Consider the following 24,259-nt stretch of genomic DNA (forward strand, 5'->3'; position numbering starts at 1 on the left):
TGGTCGCCATCTTATTGCAGCTAAGGTTTGTTTACGTTCACATTTAACGAACTGCATGTCGCACACTGAAACAAGTTAGTATCAACCAGTGGCATTTTCTCCCGGGAGCTAAGGCCCTATCTTGTCCGACAATCACTATTGTAAATACAGGACTGTTTTGTGCATTCTTTCTTTGTGTGGAGATGTGTGAGGGAGGGAGAGAGAGAGACAGTGCGTGTGTGTTGCAGTTACCAATGACCCTCGTCCAGTCTGTTATGTCTTTTACATGGTCTGTAGGTTAGAGTAGGGATAATCAACGACGCGCCGTGCGTTTATAGGAAAATAATGCACGTTCGAAGTGGTAATAAGGACCCGACGCCGCAGGCGGAGGGGACTTTACACTTCGATAAGTGAACAACAAACAACAAACAAAAAAATACGTATTCGTCACTTGGCTTCCTCGGAAATGTCCCTTACGCCTCGTCACTGGTATTAACATAGCATTAACAAGTTGACCATGTTCGATTCCACTTATGCATGTGAGAAATCCTAGTCTACTATTCAGTTTAGAGGAGAGCTTAATTTAGTCAAATTGTGTTCGCTCTTGAAAGCTTTGCCCGCGGACATGCGATTGATCTTGCAAACGCAAACACGCATGCCAGAAATCTCTATCACATATTTAAAAATATAAAGACAAACTTGCGCTCACGAAGCAGACGATTAAAGCCTCAATGCTTGCATAAAACGTCACCTCACTGAATATGAGCCAAGGCCATCAGCAAGTCCATGCAGCACTAGAATGGGCCTGATGTTGAGTTTCGTAAATTACATGTCAAAGATATGTGTTGATAACTTTATTGTTACTTTGAGGCTACCAAAGGACGCTGTTGTTCTATTCCTTTCGATTATCCTTTTAATTGTTTCCGCGTGTTAGCCGTGGTAGACTACTGGTAGTTCATGTCCAAAATGGCACTTACTTTTGCTCTGACGTCACGTGGGATGGGTCGTCACTTCGTGGAGACGTGTAACGGACTGACAGGCTTTTGCTGGGTGCAGACTTCTTGGAACATTTCTATTTTATTACAGTAATCTATTTTGTGGTGAGTAGTCTTTCAATACTGTTAATTTATTCTGTTTCGTAGTAATTATTTAGAAGAATAGGCTACGACTACCGCACCCGGCTATAACGTTGTTTGCCTAACGGATATTAAATTAGGCTACGTTAAATCAATAGTGGAAAAGAAATAGAACGGTGTGATCAAGTGCACAATATCAGAGTAGCTATAGGCTATAGCGCATCTTATCAGAGTTATTTTTTACGATTTATTGTTGACATTTGCCCCGGCCAAGATCAGTAGACAAAGCCTGTCTTGGAGATAGCCTATTTTATATTGCCAACTTTACATTTTTCGGGGTGGATAATTGTTGACTTTTTTTCTGCCGTAGATTGTGTGTTAGAATTAGATTTTGAAGAAGTCACATGTCTTTTATGAAATGCATTAAATATAAAATGGCGTCGACGTTGCACACTTCCTATACTTGTTTACCAGCTCACAAAAAGTGGAAGTGGGCACCCCTGTTAGCCTACACATCAGAGCATTCTCGGAGCTCAAGTTCGGAACAGTGCAGCTTGGGGCGTTACAATAGCCTACCAATGGTTCTTAGAGAGTGTGGATGAGAATAGGCCTACTCATAATGAATGCGGATACAGTCTGGGTTTTGAAAGATACATTGAAAACATATTGAAGCAAAATTTGTTGTCAAAGCAATAGCCTTTCATACACACACACACACACACACACACACACACACACACACACACACAGCCTACTGTACACACAAACAAAACCATGCACCCACTAGAGTGACCTCTAAACCAGCAAGGATGAGGTTGTGCACAAAACTCATATGCTTCACTAAACAAAACCTGCAATAATTTCCTATGTTGAGCATCTGCACAGTTTTAGCCAACAATTCACCTGATACTATTTAGTGAAGATACTGTAGGCTACACATCCCAAAACATTTTCATTGTTAATTCCATGGGCTATATCCATTTTTTCCATGGGCTATATCCTCCTCCCCCTCCTCTTCCTCTTCCTCCTCCGAATCAATTTGAATAGCTACTCCTTCTTCCTCTGTGTAACTACTCTGTTGCACACTCTCACCTCCTCCACCTCCTCTTCCTCCTCCGAATCAATTTGAATAGCTACTCCTTCTTCCTCTGTGTAACTACTCTGTTGCACACTCTCACCTCCTCCACCTCCTCTTCCTCTTCCTCCTCCGAATCAATTTGAATAGCTACTCCTTCTTCCTCTGTGTAACTACTCTGTTGCACACTCACGTGTGCCTCTCTGACAGCCAGTGCACTCTGTGCTGCTTCTGCACTGCTGCTAGATGTCGACCTGCAGCTGCAGCTGCGATTGAACTTGTGGTGGCAAACATTTCTGGAATTTTAGCACAATGTGCTGCATCCACTTGTAGGCTTTTGCGCCTTTTCTCTTGCAACTTCTCTGCGCCCCCCTTGCGCTTTTGTGGTTTGCATTTGTCCATTTTCATATACGGACGGTCTCAAACTCTGGTCGAACTCCAATGGCAGATTTTGTTAACCTGCTATAGAGCATACCGGACTCCTAGTGCTGCCATGTGCTGATGTAGCCTGTGGGACTTTAGGACCCAGGAGCTGGTAGCGAGGGCTTAAATGCTGAGGTGTTCGTGGGGGCGGGACTTTGCGTCGTCAGTCAGCTGCTTGGCCAGGGAAACAGAGCGGAGTGGAACCGCGGTGAGTTTGAATTGTTTGGCACGCTGTTGTAATGGGTCAGCATTAGCTGCTTTATTGTGTGTGGTGATATTGATAAATGTGTGGTTTTTGTAGATCACAGGCGAACGTAGGCAGTTAGTGTGCTGGCGTTCCGTGTGTTGATGGGTGTGTGTGCAGTCCTTGTCAATGAATCGCGGAAGCGTCTTTGGGTTAAACGCTGGTAGGTATCCTTCCCTTAAAGTATGGTTTTGATGTGAGCCTTTAGGCATGCAGTGATGTGATTTTATTATGGCATTTTGTAGAACGAGCATGTAAACAGAACGAATCTTGACCTCCCCTGGGACTCTCCCTCTCTCTCGTGACCAGGTGCGTATTAATAACAAAGCAATGAGATGATCCCCTGCTCCGTACGCTGGGAATATTGTTATCTAATGTCTCTCAATAGACTGTGCTGGTGTTACAGGACGTTTGCTTAATTGCTGTCGTGTACTGGGGCGGATGACCTAGCCCTAACCAAAGTAGGTATCTGGTAGCCTAATTACCAAATGAATTATTAAGACTTTGGCCTTGCAAAGACTTACTCTGACTCTGTGTGTAGCCCGTCGTCATACCCGGTCCCGTGTGCTCAGTTATTTGGGCCTACTGGTTTCTGCGTGCTCTGGCTTCTGCGCGCTCTGCCGTTTGCACGCTTCAATTCACACATGGCTAGCCTTTTGTGAAGGAATTCCAGCCCTCGTGAGTGTTTGAAGGTTTACAACTTATTACAGTGCATGCAAATGCACTGTTCTGTTCTTCCTGGGCATCTTCTTCTTATTATTACAGTGCATGAAAATGCACTGTACTGTTCTTCCTAGGCTTTTTACAGTGCATGAAAATGCACTGTACTGTTATTCCAAGTCTTCTTATTATTATTACAGTGCATGAAAATGCACTGTACTGTTCTTCCTAGGCTTTTTAGAGTGCATGAAAATGCACTCTACTGTTATTCGGTTTCTTCTTATTATTCTTCTTCTAACACTTTCCTGCGTCTAATTCAGCTTCAACCGTTTAACGTAGAAACTTCATTCAAACTGCGTTGCGTAGGTCTTACTTAGGTGATTTGTGCTATATATTGTTCAACTTTGTAACTTTTATACTTTTTGAACTATTAAATAAAAACTATTAAAATTTCCCCATAGACTTAACATTACATTATGACATCATAATAGGGCAATTAGAATCTTATGCCAGGTGGCCAGTCCAGGTGCAGCAGCTCTCTCTCTCTCTCAGGCTTTAAGCATACAATCTTATTAAGACTACAGATCCTGTTTCATACTTCCTCTGTCCACAACTGTTTCAAAATAAAAGTCCTCACTGCAATAATACACTATTAAATCATTTAACCATTGAAAATACTCAACTATTTAACTGTTCAACCATTCCAACTGTCAGTTCTCATCAACTATGCCTCCAGTCAACTACATGAAACCTCCACCTACCTAGCAACCAACATAGCAACCATTAAATTAAGCTTTTATGACAGTTTCCATAGCAACCAACATGATTATACTACAGTAACTTCTTTATTTCTGATAGTGGCCATCATGGATACCCTAGCAACAAATGTTTCAAAATAAAAGTCCTCATTAGCAAGTTAGCATGTTTAGCATAGTTAGCATTGTTAGCATAGTTAGCATTTTTAGCAGAACTGCTAGAAATCATAAGCTAAGTTAGCTAATCAACCTGGTTAGCATTGTTAGCATAGTTAGCATTTTTAGCATAACTGCTAGAAATCATCAACTAAATTAGCTAATCAACCTCTTTAGCATAGTTAATTACATTTTAAACTGTCTATCTTCGCACCATCAACTTTCAAAAACTATGAAACCACCATGTCTACCCTAGCAACACCTTAGTAACCATATCTACATGATTTATCTGTACATTTTTGCATTTTCATGCACTCGTAATTTCCTTGGAATTACATTCTCTAGTTACAGTGCATGAAAATGCACTGTACTGTTCTTCCTATTCTTCTTATTATTATAGTGCATGAAAATGCACTATATTGTTCTTCCTAGGTTTCTTATTATTATTCCACTTCTTCTTCTAACGCTCGCAATTCAGCTTGAACCGTTTAACGTAGAAACTTGATTCAAACTTTGCTACGTAGGTCTTACTAAGGAGACCTGTGCAATATATTTTTCAACTTTGTAACTTTTATACTTTTTAAACTGTAAATTAAAAACTATTAAACATTTCCCCATAGACTTAACATTGCTCATTATGACATCACGGCAGCAATTAGAATGTTACGCCAGGTGGCCAGTCCAGGTGCAGCAGCTCTCTCTCTCTCTCAGGCTTTAAACTGGCTCTCTTGAGACTACATTTTCTGTTCCCCTGTATCAACGGTATCAACATAAGTCTTCCTAATTCCATCCAACTTTCTATCCATTCATCTTCTTCAAACCATTCACTCATCCACCCATCCTAAACAGTCTGCCTATCAACATCAATTAGATGATCTACATTCAACTTTGAAACAATCTACTCTGTCTCAGGCCTGGCTCTCTTAAGACTAGCCAGTTAAATTGATTACACCTGTATCTGTATCCACTACTCTCTCAGTAGAGAGCTGTGTCTCTCCATTCTACAAGAATATAAGGCACATTCCATCCAACTTTCTATCCATTCATCTTCTTCAGACCATTCACTCATCCACCCATTAAACTGTTTATCAACATCCATTAAACTCTCTGTCTATCAACATTAATTAGACGATCTACATTCAACTTTTAAACAATCTACTCTGTCTCAGGCTTTAAGCACACTCTGGCGCTCTTAAGACTAGCCAGTTAAATTGATTACACCTGTATCAACTACTCTCAGAGAGCTGTATCAGTGTCTCTCTTAACAAGAATATAAGGCACATTCCATCCAACCTTCTATCCATTCATCTTCTTCAGACCATTCACTCATCCACCCATTAAACTGTCAATCAATATCTATTAAACAATCTGCCTATCAACATCCATTAAACATTCTGTCTATCAACATTAATTAGACTATCTACATACAACTTTTAAAGTATTTACTGTGGGTGCCTCTCAAGCAGCGTTTATATGCCCTCCCTCGCTCCTCGATCCTCAATGATCTACATAAAGAAAGATCAGTGAGGATCGAGGAGCGAGAGAGGACGCGTAAACACTATATGAGAGGCACCCTCTGTCTCAGGCTTTAAGCATACAATCTCATTAAGACTACAGATCCTGTTTCACTACTTCCTCTGTCCACAACTGTTTCAAAATAAAGGTCCTCACTGCAATAATACACTATTAAATCATTTAACCATTGTAACTACTCAAATATTTAACTGTTCAACCATTCCAACTGTCAGTTATCAACTATGCCTACAGTCAACTACATGAAAACTCCATGTACCTAGCAACCAACATATCAACCATTAAAATTAAGCGTTTATGACCGTTTCCATAGCAACCAACATGATTATACTGCAGTAACTTCTTGTTTCCTGATAGTGGCCACCATGGATACCCTAGCAACAAATGTTTCAAAATAAAAGTCCTCACTAGCAAGTTAGCTAGTTAGCATGGTTAGCATAGTTAGCATTTTTAGCATAACTGCAAAAAACATCAACTAACTTAGCTAATCAACCTGGTTAGCATTGTTAGCAATTTTAGCATTGTTAGCATAGTTAGCATTTTTAACATTATTGCTAGAAATCATCAGTTAAGTTAGCTAATCAACCTGGTTAGCATTGTTAGTTTAAGTTAGCATTGTTACCATAGTTAGCATTGCTAGCATAGTTAGCATTTTTAGCATAACTGCTAGAAATCATTAGCTAAGTTAGCTAATCAACCTGGTTAGCACTGTGAGCATAATTAGCATAGTTAACATTTTTACCATTACTGCATGAAATCAGTAGCTAAGTTAACCAATCAACCTGGTTATCATTGTTACCATAGTTAACATTTTAACATGAATAGTAATCATTAGTTAAGTTAGAACTGGGAATGTTTCAGCTTTAAACTGTCTACCTTCACACTATCAACTCTCTGTAAACTATGCAACCACCATGTTTACCCTAGCTACACCTTAGTAACCATATCTACATTATCTATCTATTTTTGCATTTCATGCACTGGTAATTCCTTGGAATTGCATTTCTAGTTATTACAGTGCATGAAAATGCACTGTACTGTTCTTCCTATTCTTCTTATTATTACAGTGCATGAAAATGCACTGTACTGTTATTCCAAGTCTTCTTATTATTATTAAACTTCTTCTTCTAACGCAGCCAATTCAGCTTCAACCGTTTAACGTAGAAACTTCATTCAAACGTTGTTGCGTAGGTCTTGCTTATGCCATGCCTGCTTTATATTTTTAAACTTTGTAACTTTTATACTTTTTAAACTATTAGTTAAAAACTATTACAATTTCCCCCATAGACTTAACATTGCTCATTATGACATCACGGCAGCAATTAGAATCTTACTCCAGCTGGTCAGCCACCTGGGCACCAACTGTCAGTTTCTCTCAGGCTTTACAATATCCCTGAAGACTACATATTCTGTTCCCCTGTATCCTCTGCGCACAACAGTATCAAAATAAGTCCTCCTAATTCCATCCAACTTTATATCCATTCATCTTCTTCAAACCATTCACTCATCCACCCATTCTAAACAGTCTGCCTATCAACATCAATTAGACGCTCTACATTCAACTTTTAAACAATCTACTCTGTCTCAGGCTGGCTCTCTTAAGACTAGCCAGTTAAATTGATTACACCTGTATCTGTATCCACTACTCTCAGTAGAGAGCTGTCTCTCCATTCTACAAGAATATAAGGTACATTCCATCCAACATTCTATCCATTCATTTTCTTCAGACCATTCACTCATCCACCCATTAAACTGTCTATCAACATTTATTAAACAACCTGTCTATAAACATCCATTAAACTCTCTGTCTATCAACATTAATTAGACTATCTACATTCAACTTTTAAATTATTTACTCTGTCTCAGGCTTTAAGAGTACACTGTGGCTCTCTTAAGACTAGCCAGTTAAATTGATTACACCTGTATCAACTACTCTCAGATAGCTGTATCAGTGTCTCTCTTAACAAGAATATAAGGCACATTCCATCCAACCTTCTATCCATTCATCTTCTTCAGACCATTCACTCATCCACCCATTAAACTGTCAATCAATATCTATTAAACAATCTGCCTATCAACATCCATTAAACATTCTGTCTATCAACATTAATTAGACTATCTACATACAACTTTCAAAGTATTTACTGTGGGTGCCTCTCAAGCAGCGTTTATATGTCCTCCCTCGCTCCTCGATCCTCGATGATCTACATAAAGAAAGATAGAAGAAGGGCTAGACTATCCCATTGTTGCCGCTCCATCATTCTTTATGTAGATCAGTGAGGAGCGAGAGAGGACGCGTAAACGCTATATGAGAGGCACCTTCTGTCTCAGGCTTTAAGCATACAATCTCATTAAGACTACATATCCTGTTTCCTCTGTCCAAAACTGTTTCAAAATAAAAGTCCTCACTGCAATAATACACTATTAAATCATTTAACCATTGAAACTACTCAACTATAGAGATCGCTAAGACATGTGACCAAAGTCATCAAAACACAAAGAATTATGGGTACGTTTGGCTCGCCTGATGCCAGCCCATGTAAACTAGTGGGTCTGGGTCTATGATCTGGCATGATAATAATGAAAACTAAGCGTGAAAAAATTGTGTGAAAAACATTTATAATCTCGCGCTTCCTTAGTGCTGCTATCCAAGCCATTCCTCGCCTTTTTGTCACCTCTGAAACATGACGTATACTATTATTTTTCCACGCTGGAAAACTATAAAAGATAAGCTTCATGTTACTCTATTGAATTTTATAACACAGCAGGTAAACGGCATTTCGACAACTGCACTTCGTTGTTCCCGCACGTCAGTAAAACAACTTAATTTTGGGGCACCTATTCCCAAAATGCGTTGCGTTTTACGTCACGTTCTCAATCTCTATTTAACTGTTCAACCATTCCAACTGTCAGTTATCATCAACTATGCCTCCAGTCAACTACATGAAACCTCCATGTACCTAGCAACCAACATAGCAACCATTGAAATTAAGCGTTTATGACCGTTTCCATAGCAACCAACATGATTATACTGCAGTAACTTCTTGTTTCCTGATAGTGGCCACCATGGATACCCTAGCAACAAATGTTTCAAAATAAAAGTCCTCACTAGCAAGTTAGCTAGTTACCATGGTTAGCATAGTTAGCATTGTTAGCATAGTTAGCATTTTTAGCATAACTGCTAGAAATGATTAGCTAAGTTAGCTAATCAACCTGGTTAGCATTGTTAGCAATTTTAGCATTGTTAGCATTTTTAGCATTATTGCTAGAAATCATCAGTTAAGTAAGCTAAACAACCTGGTTAGCCTTGTTACCATAGTAAGCATTGCTAGCATAGTTAGCATTTTTAACATAACTGCTAGAAATCATTAGCTAAGTTAGCTAATCAACCTGGTTAGCACTGTGAGCATAGTTAGCATAGTTAACATTTTTACCATAACTGCATGAAATCAGTAGCTAAGTTAACAATCAACCTGGTTATCATAGTTACCATAGTTATCATTTTAACAGGAATAGAAATCATAAGTTAAGTTAGAAGTGGAATGTTTCAGCTTTAAACTGTCTACCTTCACACTATCAACTCTCTGTAAACTATGCAACCACCATGTTTACCCTAGCTACACCTTTGTAACCATATCTACATTATCTATCTATTTTTGCATTTTCATGCACTGGTAATTCCTTGGAATTGCATTTCTAGTTATTATTAAACTTCTTCTTCTAACGCTCGCAATTCAGCTTCAACCGTTTAACGTAGAAACTTCATTCAAACTTTGTTGCGTAGGTCTTGCTTATGCCATATGTGCTTTGTATTTTTCAACTTTGTAACTTTTATACTTTTTAAACTATTAGTTAAAAACTATCACCATTTCCCCCATAGACTTAACATTGCTCATTATGACATCACGGCAGCAATTAGAATGTTACCCCAGCTGGTCAGCCACCTGGGCACCAACTGTCAGTTTCTCTCAGGCTCCTCTCTGAAGACTACATATTCTGTTCCCCTGTATCCTCTGCGCACAACAGTATCAAAATAAGTCCTCCTAATTCCATCCAACTTTATATCCATTCATCTTCTTCAAACCATTCACTCATCCACCCATTCTAAACAGTCTGCCTATCAACAACATCAATTAGACGCTCTACATTGAACTTTTAAACAATCTACTCTGTCTCAGGCTGGCTCTCTTAAGACTAGCCAGTTAAATTGATTACACCTGTATCTGTATCCACTACTCTCAGTAGAGAGCTGTGTCTCTCCATTCTACAAGAATATAAGGCACATTCCATCCAACATTCTATCCATTCATCTTCTTCAGACCATTCACTCATCCACCCATTAAACTGTCTATCAACATCTATTAAACAATCTGTCTATCAACATCCATTAAACTCTCTGTCTATCAACATTAATTAGACTATCTACATTCAACTTTTAAATTATTTACTGTCTCAGGCTTTAAGAGTACACGCTGGCTCTCTTAAGACTAGCCAGTTAAATTGATTACACCTGTGTCAACTACTCTCAGAGAGCTGTATCAGTGTCTCTCTTAACAAGAATATAAGGCACATTCCATCCAACCTTCTATCCATTCATCTTCTTCAGACCATTCACTCATCCACCCATTAAACTGTCAATCAATATCTATTAAACAATCTGCCTATCAACATCCATTAAACATTCTGTCTATCAACATTAATTAGACTATATACAACTTTTAAAGTATTTACTGTGGGTCCCTCTCAAGCAGTGTTTATATGTCCTCCCTCGCTCCTCGATCCTCAATGATCTACATAAAGAAAGATAGAAGAAGGGCTAGACTATCCCATTGTTGCCGCTCCATCATTCTTTATGTAGATCAGTGAGGAGCGAGAGAGGACGCGTAAACGCTATATATGAGAGGCACCTTCTGTCTCAGGCTTTAAGCATACAATCTCATTAAGACTACAGATCCTGTTTCACTACTTCCTCTGTCCACAACTGTTTCAAAATAAAGGTCCTCACTGCAATAATACACTATTAAATCATTTAACCACTGAAACTACTCAACTATTGAACTGTTCAACCATTCCAACTGTCAGTTATCATCCACTATGCCTCCAGTCAACTACATGAAACCTCCATGTACCTAGCAACCAACATAGCAACCATTAAAATTAAGTGTTTATGACCGTTTCCATAGCAACCAACATGATTATACTGCAGTAACTTCTTGTTTCCTGATAGTGGCCACCATGGATACCCTAGCAACAAATGTTTCAAAATAAAAGTCCTCACTAGCAAGTTAGCTAGTTAGCATGGTTAGCATAGTTAGCATTGTTGGCATTTTTAGCATAACTGCAAAAAATCATAAACTAAGTAAGCTAATCAACCTGGTTAGCATTGTTAGCAAATTTAGCATTGTTAGCATAGTTAGCATTTTTAGCATTACTGCTAGGAATCATCGGTTAAGTTAGCTAATCAACCTGGTTAGCATTTTTAGTAAAGTTAGCATTGCTAGCATAATAAGCATTTTTAGCGTAACTGCTAGAAATCATTAGCTAAGTTAGCTAATCAACATTTTAACATGAATAGAAATCATTAGTTAAGTTAGAACTGGAACGTTTCATCTTTAAACTGTCTACCTTCACACTATCAACTCTCTGTAAACTATGCAACCACCATGTCTACCCTAGCTACACCTTAGTAACCATATCTACATTATCTATCTATTTTTGCATTTTCATGCACTGGTAATTCCTTGGAATTGCATTTCTAGTTATTAAACTTCTTCTTCTAACGCTCGCAATTCAGCTTGAACCGTTTAACGTAGAAACTTCATTCAACCTTTGTTGCGTAGGTCTCGCTTATGCCATGTGTGCTTTGTATTTTTCAACTTTGTAACTTTTATACTTTTTAAACTATTAGTTAAAAACTATTACAATTTCCCCCATAGACTTAACATTGCTCATTATGACATCACGGCAGCAATTAGAATCTTACTCCAGCTGGTCAGCCACCTGGGCACCAACTGTCAGTTTCTCTCACATACAATCTCTCTGAAGACTACATATTCTGTTCCCCTCTATCCTCTGCGCACAACAGTATCAAAATAAGTCCTCCTAATTCCATCCAACTTGATATCCATTCATCTTCTTCAAACCATTCACTCATCCACCCATTCTAAACAGTCTGCCTATCAACATCAATTAGACGCTCTACATTCAACTTTTAAACAATCTACTCTGTCTCAGGCTGGCTCTCTTAAGACTAGCAAGTTAAATTGATTACACCTGTATCTGTATCCACTACTCTCAGTAGAGAGCTGTGTTTCTCCATTCTACAAGAATGTAAGGCACATTCCATCCAACATTCTATCCATTCATCTTCTTCAGACCATTCACTCATCCACCCATTAAACTGTCTATCAACATCTATTAAACAATCTGTCTATCAACATCCATTAAACTCTCTGTCTATCAACATTAATTAGACTATCTACATTCAACTTTTAAATGATTTACTCTGTCTCAGGCTTTAAGAGTACAATATGGCTCTCTTAAGACTAGCCAGTTAAATTGATTACACCTGTATCAACTACTCTCAGAGAGCTGTATCAGTGTCTCTCTTAACAAGAATATAAGGCACATTCCATCCAACCTTCTATCCATTCATCTTCTTCAGACCATTCACTCATCCACCCATTAAACTGTCAATCAATATCTATTAAACAATCTGCCTATCAACATCCATTAAACATTCTGTCTATCAACATTAATTAGACTATCTACATACAACTTTTAAAGTATTTACTGTGGGTCCCTCTCAAGCAGCGTTTATATGTCCTCCCTCGCTCCTCGCTCCTCAATGATCTACATAAAGAGAGATAGAAAAAGGGCTAGACTATCCCATTGTTTCCGCTCCATCATTCTTTATGTAGATCAGTGAGGAGCGAGGGAGGACGCGTAAACGCTATTAGAGGCACCTTCTGTCTCAGGCTTTAAGCATACAATCTCATTAAGACTACAGATCCTGTTTCACTACTTGCTCTGTCCACAACTGTTTCAAAATAAAGGTCCTCACTGCAATAATACACTATTAAATCATTTAACCACTGAAAGTACTCAACTATTGAACTGTTCAACCATTCCAACTGTCAGTTATCATCCACTATGCCTCCAGTCAACTACATGAAACCTCCATGTACCTAGCAACCAACATAGCAACCATTAAAATTAAGTGTTTATGACCGTTTCCATAGCAACCAACATGATTATACTGCAGTAACTTCTTGTTTCCTGATAGTGGCCACCATGGATACCCTAGCAACAAATGTTTCAAAATAAAAGTCCTCACTAGCAAGTTAGCTAGTTAGCATAGTTAGCATTGTTAGCATAGTTAGCATTTTTAGCATAACTGCAAAAAATCATCAACTAAGTTAGCTAATCAACCTGGTTAGCATTGTTAGCAAATTTAGCATTGTTAGCATTTTTAGCATTACTGCTAGAAATCATCGGTTAAGTTAGCTAATCAACCTGGTTAGCATTGTTAGTAAAGTTAGCATTGCTAGCATAATAAGCATTTTTAGCGTAACTGCTAGAAATCATTAGCTAAGTTAGCTAATCAACATTTTAACATGAATAGAAATCATTAGTTAAGTTAGAACTGGAACGTTTCATCTTTAAACTGTCTACCTTCACACTATCAACTCTCTGTAAACTATGCAACCACCATGTTTACCCTAGCTACACCTTAGTAACCATATCTACATTATCTATCTATTTTTGCATTTTCATGCACTGGTAATTCCTTGGAATTGCATTTCTAGTTCTTATTCTTCTTCTTCTAACGCACGCAATTCAGCTTCAACCGTTTAACGTAGAAACTTCATTCAAACTTCGTTGCGTAGGTCTGACTTATGTGATGTGGGCTTTGTTTTTTTCAACTTTGTAACTTTTATACTTTTTGAACTATTCATTAAAAATGATTTCCCCATAGATTTAACATTGAGCTATTTCCCCATAGACTTAACATTGCTCATTATGACATCACGGCAGCAATTAGAATGTTACGCCAGGTGGCCAGTCCAGGTGCAGCAGCTCTCTCTCTCTCTCTCAGGCTTTAAACAAACACTTAAGACTAGCCAGTTAAATTGATTACACCTGTATCTGTATCCACTACTCTCAGTAGAGAGCTGTGTCTCTCCATTCTACAAGAATATAAGGCACATTCCATCCAACTTTCTATCCATTCATCTTCTTCAGACCATTCACTCATCCACCCATTGATTAAACTGTCTATCAACATCCATTAAACTCTCTGTCTATCAACATTAATTAGACTACATTCAACTTTTAAGGCGAGACACGGCAGGTGAAAATACTGTTTTTGTGACCTCCGGTCAATTTCGAGATTTTGAGCTAGTTTGCTACTTTAGCATGTATTCTACCACCCTACTACAACAACAAAGTCCGATTTGCACATTTAAGTGTTTATTTCACGAACTTTTGTCTACTCGCGCCTGTATATTTCTCCTAATTTTACCAAAAGTTCCCATTCTAAAGTGTCATGTACTACCGTGATCGTGATCCAAATCATATCGTGTTTGATACCGTTTGAAAGCCCTGCTTCTCCTACAAGACGCTATGCTATCCAAATATGGGCATTTCCTTTGTATTAGCAACCAATCGCGAAAGTTCAAAGACGAGTCTAAGCTGAGAACGCATTTCATTGGCTGTGTTTCAAGGCTGTTTTCTCAAAACGAGTTTTCCCCCACACGCCATGCAAAGGATCTCCACTTCTGCAGCACCTACATACACCAAACTTTCCAGTCTTATTCCTAACTATATTAGGAAGATATTTACAGAGGGATTTGTTGATATAGCATTCTTGGCATGATTTACATTACTTTTTATGCCTAAAAATAGGGCGAAAATCCACTTTTTAAGCCAATTGGCAGTATTTTCTGATTTACTGGAAAACAAAAGAAGATATTCATAATCCCCTCTGTAAATGTTTTTTTATTTGATATATTAACACAACAAAAAAATAATTTTCAACCTGGCTTTTTCCAATGGTCAGATCCTTCGCATCAAAATATATGCAAATTAGCGCATATTTAATGAGATATAGCCTAATTAGCATATTTAAACATTAAATTAAAGAAAACTTGCAATACATTTTATTCTCCTATTTATGTGAGTATTCAACTGGTAAAGTTTCATGAAGATATCTTTAAGTTTAAAATTTTCCCCTATTCACCTGTAGTGTCTCGCCTTAAATTATTTACTCTGTCTCATGCTTCAAGCATATACACTCTGGCTCTCTTAAGACTAGCCAGTTAAATTGATTACACCTGTATCAACTGTCAGTTTCTCTGGCTATAAGCATACAATCTCTCTGAAGACTACATATCCTGTTAACTGTTTCCTCTGTCCATTAAAACTAAGTGTTTATGACCGTTTCCATAGCAACCAACATGCTTATACTGCAGTAACTTCTTGTTTCCTGATAGTGGCCACCATGGATACCCTTGCAACAAATGTTTAAAAATAAAAGTCCTCACTAGCAAGTTAGCTAGTTAGCATAGTTAGCATTGTTAGCATAGTTAACATTTTTAACTTAGTTGATGATTTTTTGCAGTTAAGTTAGCTAATCAACCTGGTTAGCATTTTTAGCAAATTTAGCATTGTTAGCATAGTTAGCATTACTGCTAGAAATCATCGGTTAAGTTAGCTAATCAACCTGGTTAGCATTGTTAGCAAATTTAGCATTGTTAGCATTTTTAGCATTACTGCTAGAAATCATCGGTTAAGTTAGCTAATCAACCTGGTTAGCATTGTTAGTAAAGTTAGCATTGCTAGCATAATAATAATTTTTAGCGTAACTGCTAGAAATCATTAGCTAAGTTAGCTAATCAACATTTTAACATGAATAGAAATCATTAGTTAAGTTAGAACTGGAACGTTTCATCTTTAAACTGTCCACCTTCACACTATGAACTCTCTGCAACTATGCAACCACCATGTTTACCCTAGCTACACCTTAGTAACCATATCTACATTATCTATCTATTTTTGCATTTTCATGCACTGGTAATTCCTTGGAATTGCATTTCTAGTTATTAAACTTCTTCTTCTAACGCAGCCAATTCAGCTTCAACCGTTTAACGTAGAAACTTCATTCAAATGTTGTTGCGTAGGTCTTGCTTATGCCATGCCTGCTTTGTATTTTTTAAAGGGATATTCCGCCATTTTTGGAAATACGCTCATTTTCCACCTTCCCTCGAGCAAAACAATCGATATTTACCTTGCTCCCGTTCATCCAGCCATTCTGTGAGTCTGGCGATACAACTTTTAGCTTCAGCCTAGCATAGATCATTGAATCGGATTAGACCATTAGCTTCTCGCCTGCTAGCTTCATGTTTAAAAGTGACTAAGATTTCTGGTAATTTTCCCATTTAAAACGTGTCCCCTTAACTTTGTAACTTGTATACTTTTTAAACTATTACTTAAAAACTATTACCATTTCCCCCATAGACTTAACATTGCTCATTATGACATCACGGCAGCAATTAGAATCTTACGCCAGGTGGCCGGCCACCTGGGCACCAACTGTCAGTTTCTCTGGCTTTAAGCATACAGTCTCTCAGAAGACTACATATCCTGTTAACTGTTTCCTCTGTCCACAACTGTTTCAAAATAAAAGTCCTCACTGCAATAATACACTATTAAATAATTTAACCATTGAAACTACTCAACTATTGAACTGTTCAACCATTCCAACTGTCAGTTGTCATCCACTATGCCTTTTAACATTGAGCTATTTCCCCATAGACTTAACATTGCTCATTATGACATCACGGCAGCAATTAGAATGTTACGCCAGGTGGCCAGTCCAGGTGCAGCAGCTCTCTCTCTCTCTCAGGCTTTAAACAAACACACTAGCCAGTTAAATTGATTACACCTGTATCTGTATCCACTACTCTCAGTAGAGAGCTGTGTCTCTCCATTCTACAAGAATATAAGGCACATTCCATCCAACTTTCTATCCATTCATCTTCTTCAGACCATTCACTCATCCATCCATTGATTAAACTGTCTATCAACATCCATTAAACTCTCTGTCTATCAACATTAATTAGACTACATTCAACTTTTAAATTATTTACTCTGTCTCATGCTTCAAGCATATACACTCTGGCTCTCTTAAGACTAGCCAGTTAAATTGATTACACCCGTATCAACAGTCAGTTTCTCTGGCTATAAGCATACAATCTCTCTGAAGACTACATATCCTGTTAACTGTTTCCTCTGTCCACAACTGTTTCAAAATAAAAGTCCTCACTGCAATAATACACCATTAAATCATTTAACCTTTGAAACTACTCAACTATTTAACTGTTCAACCATTCCAACTGTCAGTTATCATCAACTATGCCTCCAGTCAACTACATGAAACCTCCATGTACCTAGCAACCAACATAGCAACCATTAAAATTAAGTGTTTATGACCGTTTCCATAGCAACCAACATGCTTATACTGCAGTAACTTCTTGTTTCCTGATAGTGGCCACAATGGATACCCTTGCAACAAATGTTTAAAAATAAAAGTCCTCACTAGCAAGTTAGCTAGTTAGCATGGTTAGCATAGTTAGCATTGTTAGCATAGTTAGCATTTTTAGCATAACTGCAAAAAATCATCAACTAAGTTAGCTAATCAACCTGGTTAGCATTGTTAGCAAATTTAGCATTGTTAGCATAGTTGGGTCATTCTCTAATTAAGGGTACATTCCATGTCAGCAAAAAAGCACAATAGCGCTGTCCTTTCTCAGTGGAACATTAAATGTCTCAATATAGTATATTAATTCAGTGTTACATATCTGTTATCTGCAGAGCTTAAACATTAACTGTTTTTGAGTTTTTTAAATAAAAAACAGGTTTTTACTTCAGAGTTGGTCAACTATGTTACGGACAAACAGGGTGTTACAAAAAACATTAAATTCAGTCTTGCACTTGAAATGAAATGCAATTTAGAAGGCTCTTGAGTCTATTTCTGCTACACATACAATAGTTATTTTAAATTATTTTTAGAACCAACCTTTTTTTAAAGATGAATATGCAATGCATGCATAACCGTCCTTATGGACGAGGATATTTTTCATCATAAATCTCCATTTAAGCTATCTTTCATCATTAAAAAATATGTTATAGTAAAGTCCAACCTATTCAAATAAGTAGAATGCTTAAAAATGTAAGAAACATCAATATTGGCTGTTTTAACTTTAAAAATCAAAGTGTAACCTAGGTGACAATGAAAATCACACGGTTGACATTATAACTTAGTTGACTGGACATACAGTATTCTTAACCATGGACAACATTTTATTCATGAGACAGAATTTAATTACCAAAGTTCTTTTTGGTGAAAACCTTATTTTAAATGCTAAATTATTAAACAATATACATAATTCCACAGAGAATATATTGAAATGCACACTAACAAAACTTTAATTTCACAAAGACTTGTGACGTAAAATCATCCTTTTTGTATTCAAAATATGAAATGAGTTAAGTAAAATAATATATCTATATAAAATGTGTGTATATTTAAAGGTCCAGTCGATATAAATGACATAGAAACAATTAATTATCACAATATTCCATAGATCACTGATGTAACTTAGTTGACAGATAGTTGAGCTCCGGTGCAACTTAGTTGAAAAATAGAGCTGACCGTAACTTAGTTGACCGTAACTTAGTTGACAATTTCCATATTTCTTCCCCATAACAGAAATGGTGGACCTAGCCTAGCTAACCACATGTCATTTTTTAGAGCAGGTTAATGGAAGAATTCAACACAAAATGGAATTATAATGAATAAAACTTTTTTAGTCATGATAATGTACATAACATAGTTGATGGTTAATAATACGGGCGTTGACAATATGCTTTTCTACATCAAATATTCAAAAAACTGAGAGGAGACACGCCATGGTGTGTTTGAAATGACCACCGCAGAGGAAAATGACATCACATGGTGCTGGTCACATGGTCTTGGGACAAACCATTTTTGAGTTACCGGGGGAGGTTTTGTTTGTAACATAGTTGACCAACATTTTGTGGACATGAATAAATTATATTATTTTAAGTATTTAAATACATAATTTACATTTTAAACTATTATTTTCCTTTAATATTAAGACTTTTGAAAAAGATTGCACAAATAATGTATTTATTTCAATGGTTTTAATGGATGTTTTTGGACCCTCAACTTTCTCACATTGAAATCGGACATGGACAAAACTGTACATTTAGGGCTATAATGACACATTTTAAGCCAAATGAAGAATATATTTCACATACTGTCTATGTGATGTTATTTCATGAAGCAAGTATACAAACAAAATGTGATTTGTTTGAAGAAATTTGATTGTATAAGTATATTTAACATCAGTGGACATGCAGTGTACCCTAAATTATAGAATCACCCAGTTAGCATTTTTAGCATTACTGCTAGAAATCATCGGTTAAGTTAGCTAATCAACCTGGTTAGCATTGTTAGTAAAGTTAGCATTGCTAGCATAATTAGCATTTTTAGCATAACTGCTAGAAATCATTAGCTAAGTTAGCTAATCAACATTTTAACATGAATAGAAATCATTAGTTAAGTTAGAACTGGAATGTTTAATCTTTAAACTGTCTACCTTCACACTATCAACTCTCTGTAAACTATGCAACCACCATGTTTACCCTAGCTACACCTTAGTAACCATATCTACATTATCTATCTATTTTTGCATTTTCATGCACTGGTAATTCCTTGGAATTGCATTTCTAGTTATTATTATTATTCTAACCAGGTCCTAATTAGCTTCAACCGTTTAACGTAGAAACTTGGTTCAAACTTTGTTACGTAGGTCTTGAAAATAAGACTAAGTCTATGTATATTTCAGTTCTGTAAACTTGATACTTTTTGAAATATTAGCAAAATATTTTTCCCCATTGACTTTTCATAGACCTCTGAAGCTGCCCTGTTGCCCATATAAGGAGATCCGGGAGTTAATTGAAGCCAACTGCCCATATATGGGAAGCTTTTTTGTAGGCGAACTTCAGAGGTCTATCGCACTGCACTGCTGATTAAGCTGATTTGCACCTGTGTCAAGAGCCAGCTGCTCAAAGGCCCTATCAAGTTTAATTGACAGCCAGTTAAATTGAACCTGCATTATCAGCTCTCTCTGTCTACCCATTCACTCATATACACACACACACACACACACACACACCTCACTGCAGCACTTCATATATACCACACTTCTCCATGCACTCCACAACATTCCTTAACCTAACTCTCCCATTTCACTGCATCATAGAAAGCCATGCTCCTTACATCCACTCACACACACACACACGCACGCACGCACGCACGCACGCACGCACACTCACACGCACTCACACTCAGAGGTGGAAAAGTCAAGCTTCAGAGAGTAAAAGTCCAATCACGTATTGGTTCTATCTGTGCACTTAAACACAGGTGATCTCACCAATTAGCTGCTCTGCCTGGCTGAAGAGTTACTACTGAGAATCAGCTGGTTGGTTGGACTTTTGTTGAATTCTGGGGTATTCTGACTGTATTCTGATGTGTTCACCATAGAATGGGATCCTTTAAGCTCTGATATTAGCTGCACAGTTGGCCATGTTTAGGTCAGAGAAGGCCTTGTAGCTTAGAACATCCAGATATGGGTGATAGCATGGGCCGAGGGCCGGAGCCATTGTATCTGGGTCAGAGCTGGGTTTTTCCACATGTTTGTGCCACGTTTAGTTTGTGCCACGTTTACATTTGATTCATGTTAGGAGTATAATAATGTTTCCTTATTGTATTTCTCGCTGAGACGGATCGAGAAGCCAACCGCATAGCATCACGCGCAAGATACTATGTGCCACGCTTGATAGCAATTCACACTACGAGGACTCTGTCAGTTTTACTGAGCGAGACTTAGACTGTGTCTGTTATTCACTTATTGTACCAACAATAAATCATCATTCAATCGCCGATCCTGATCCAGCCGTCAAGCTTTATTGACCAACTTCAATTCAGACATTAGAACATTAACCGAAACGGTTTGCCCCTAAGCCACATACATACAACACACTGCCCCCCCCCTTCCCTCACCTTCCTCTGTCCACAACTGTTTGTAAATTTAAGTTTGTTTCACATTTTATCTTATGTCTTGCTTTTGCATGCACTGGTAATTTCCTCGAAATTACGTTTTCTAGTTTCAATGTTTGTTACCAGTAAGATGAAGAGGCGTGTGATATGTGAATAACTAAATCAGTGTGTTTCTGTCTTTGTAGGTCTTGTCAGTTTGTTTACTTTGTTTGGACATCAGTCACTGTTTTCTCATGTATGAAAATTGCGTATGATTTTATCTTGCATTCAGGTCTATGAACTTATATGTCTTGTTCCGATCATTGGTATTGTCTCGTATTGAGTTAAATTGTTGTATTTGGGCAGTGTGCAATATCAAGGGGGGCTGGGGAAAGGGCCAGTGGGCAAGTGCAATTGTATGTTTTTCTATACAGCTGATCTTAGTAGCACTATGCACTTTACTAGGTCTCCAGTATAAGACATTAAGTGGGTTCTTGTAATTAGTGGGCAGGGCTCAATTCTCAGTGTGCTAAGGTGACCACCTGTGTGATGTGCTTAAAATTGGTGTGTATAACATTTTATGGTTGATGCAGTGTAATCCAGGTTGCTGTCGTTGGGGTGCTGAATCTCTTTGGAGCCTTGTGCTCATGGTGAACCAAAAAGGTGGATGGCCTGTCAACATTGAGAACTGTGGTGCTGCCCAACAGGAATTAATGTAATTTATTATATTTATGTACGAGAACCCATGGATGTGTCTTTAGTGTAATCTGTTATTGTGGGTTGTCCCTATGCCAAACAACTATTTTAACTACTTGCAAAGAATATAAATAAATAATATGTATTGCTTTTGCTACATCAGCCTCCAATCCTTTCATTCAGTTGAATATATCTAGCGTGGGGTGTACCTTTATTTTAAGATATTAGCTGGGTCTCCCATCCAGTCAAATAAATGGGAGTGGCGTAGTCAGACCATTTTGTGATGTCATACAACTGGGTTTTACCAGAGAGGGTTAAAGCGGAGCTGGTTTTACTCCCAAAGGCCACACTTATACAGATAATTCTGCACTGGACTATTTATAGACCCCTTCACAACGGATAAACATTCGGAGTGGCGTGACGTCAGTGGCGGCAGAAAAGTTAGACGGCTATTGAAAAGCACTAGTAATGCGGCTAAAATTAGTCCGTAATTAACCTTTGATGAAATGGCTAACGATATAAAACAGTATGTACATACACTCAGTGTATGGGATTGGGAGGATTATTTGAAAAAACTTTGAAAAAACGTACGTTATCAGGTGGGATCATTCTGACAGATCCCCATTCTAAGTGAATGGAAAGAAGACGTAGCAAGATTGCCCTCCGTTGAATGGCCAGATATTTATAATTACGTTGTTGAAAAACCGAGCGTATACAGTAAGGAGAAGTGGCGGGTGTATAGATCATTGGATATATAACTATGTCCCAAATGGTCATGTCTAAGATTTACAATACAATGACATATCGGATGAGTTTAGCGTTGTCGCTGATGGCAGTTGATGGTTGTTTTGCCGCCAGCGAACGTAGTGACGTAGGCTCAGCAGGGGTCTGAGAGCACTGGACTGGTGGAGTCCTACTGTATGTGTTTATACAGAGAGTGGTGGACTGCTGGAGTCCTATGTGTTTACAGAGAGCAGTGGACTGCTGGAGTCCTACAGTATGTGTTTATACAGAGAGCAGTGGACTGCTGGAGTCCTATGTGTTTCAAAAGGGCATATCACTATCACTGGGTCTATACAATGTTTTCAACTATTTTTTTAGTCAAATAGTAGCAGGGCACTTTGAAGTTTGATATGGTATGAATATTGCAAAAAAAAGACGTCTTTGACATGACGCTGTGATGAAAAATGTAAAAAGTGGCTCGTCTTACACAACTCTCATGATTTCTCTCCGGCTTTGGAAATGTAGTCGCCGAGTGTGAAAACAGACCAAAATCGTACAATGTAAGGCGGCCTTAAGGCATGGTCTAAAACTCTTTAAGATTTTTCAAGACGTATTGGAGAAATGAATGAGAAACTTAAGCTACTTTCAGGATGCTCTCTCGGAGGAGGTGCGTGCGGGACTGTTGCGCCTAGCTATCTGACGCATATACTGTAGGCTCGAATCGGAAATGACAGGTTGCAACATATCGTCACTTCGTTGAGACGTGTAACGGACTGACAGGCTTTTGCTGGGTGCAGACTTCCTGGAAAATTGCTATTTTATTAGGCTGAAGTAACCTATTTCGTGGTGAGTAGTCTTCCAATAGGCCTACTGTTAATTTATTCTGTTTCGTAGCATTGCCTAATTATTTAGAAGAATAGGCTACGACTAGGCTACCGCACCCGGCTACGTTGTTTGCCTAACGGATATTAAATTAGGCTTACGTTAAATCAAGTGGAAAAGAAATAGAACCGTGTGATCAAGTGCACAATATCAGAGTAGCGCATCTTATCAGAGTTCTTTTTACGATTTATTGTTGACATTTGCCCCGGCCAAGATCAGTAGACAAAGCCTGTCTTGGAGATAGCCTATTTTATATTGCCAACTTTACATTTTTCGGGGTGGGTAATTGTTGACTTTTTTTTCTGCCGTAGATTGTGTGTTAGAATTAGATTTTGAAGAAGTCACATGTTTTTTATGAAATGCATAAAATGGCGTCGACGTTGCACACTTCCTGTACTTGTTTACCAGCTCACAAAAAGTGGAAGTGGGCACCCCTGCTACACATCACCCAACTCTCCTGCAGAGCATTCTCGGAGCTCAAGTCCGGAACAGTGCAGCTTGGGGCGTTACAATAGCCTACCAATGGTTCTTAGAGAGTGTGGATGAGAATAGGCCTACTCATAATGAATGCGGATACAGTCTGGGTTTTGAATGTTGACAGTTGCAATTCTTCTCAGGTTGATAAACTTTATTTCAGAATGATCAGAGGTGTATAAATTGTGTTAACTTGCGTTTAGCCTTCACTAGGCTACAGCCCTGCAAATGATAATCCAAAAGACAGATTTAGTACTTTGGGTCTCTCTCTCTCTCTCTCTCTCTCTCTCTCTCTCTCTCTCTCTCTCTTGTTGTGCACGTAGGTGTATATATCTGCCAATACATATCTGTGTTGGTGGGATGTGATGGCGGGTAGAGTCATGTATGCAAGAACAGGGGTGCCCACCAGGGCTGGACTGGGATCAAAAACGGCCCGGGCATTTTTGGCCATAGTGG

The 24,259-nt window shown here is 38.1% G+C and overlaps 1 protein-coding gene across 1 annotated transcript in view; it reads left to right on the plus strand.

Annotated features, from left to right (window-relative positions):
• Positions 1 to 1,018: 1,018 nt before the first annotated feature.
• The window catches only part of LOC134082695 (NACHT, LRR and PYD domains-containing protein 3-like), an 83,735-nt gene continuing 60,494 nt past the window's right edge, over positions 1,019 to 24,259 (plus strand). The window contains exon 1 of the mRNA XM_062538639.1: positions 1,019 to 1,079. The gene's annotated coding sequence lies outside the window, so the exon portion shown is untranslated. The remainder of the gene's footprint in view (positions 1,080 to 24,259) is intronic.

Source organism: Sardina pilchardus, chromosome 1 (assembly GCF_963854185.1).
Source record: "Sardina pilchardus chromosome 1, fSarPil1.1, whole genome shotgun sequence".
Lineage (NCBI taxonomy): Eukaryota > Metazoa > Chordata > Actinopteri > Clupeiformes > Clupeidae > Sardina > Sardina pilchardus.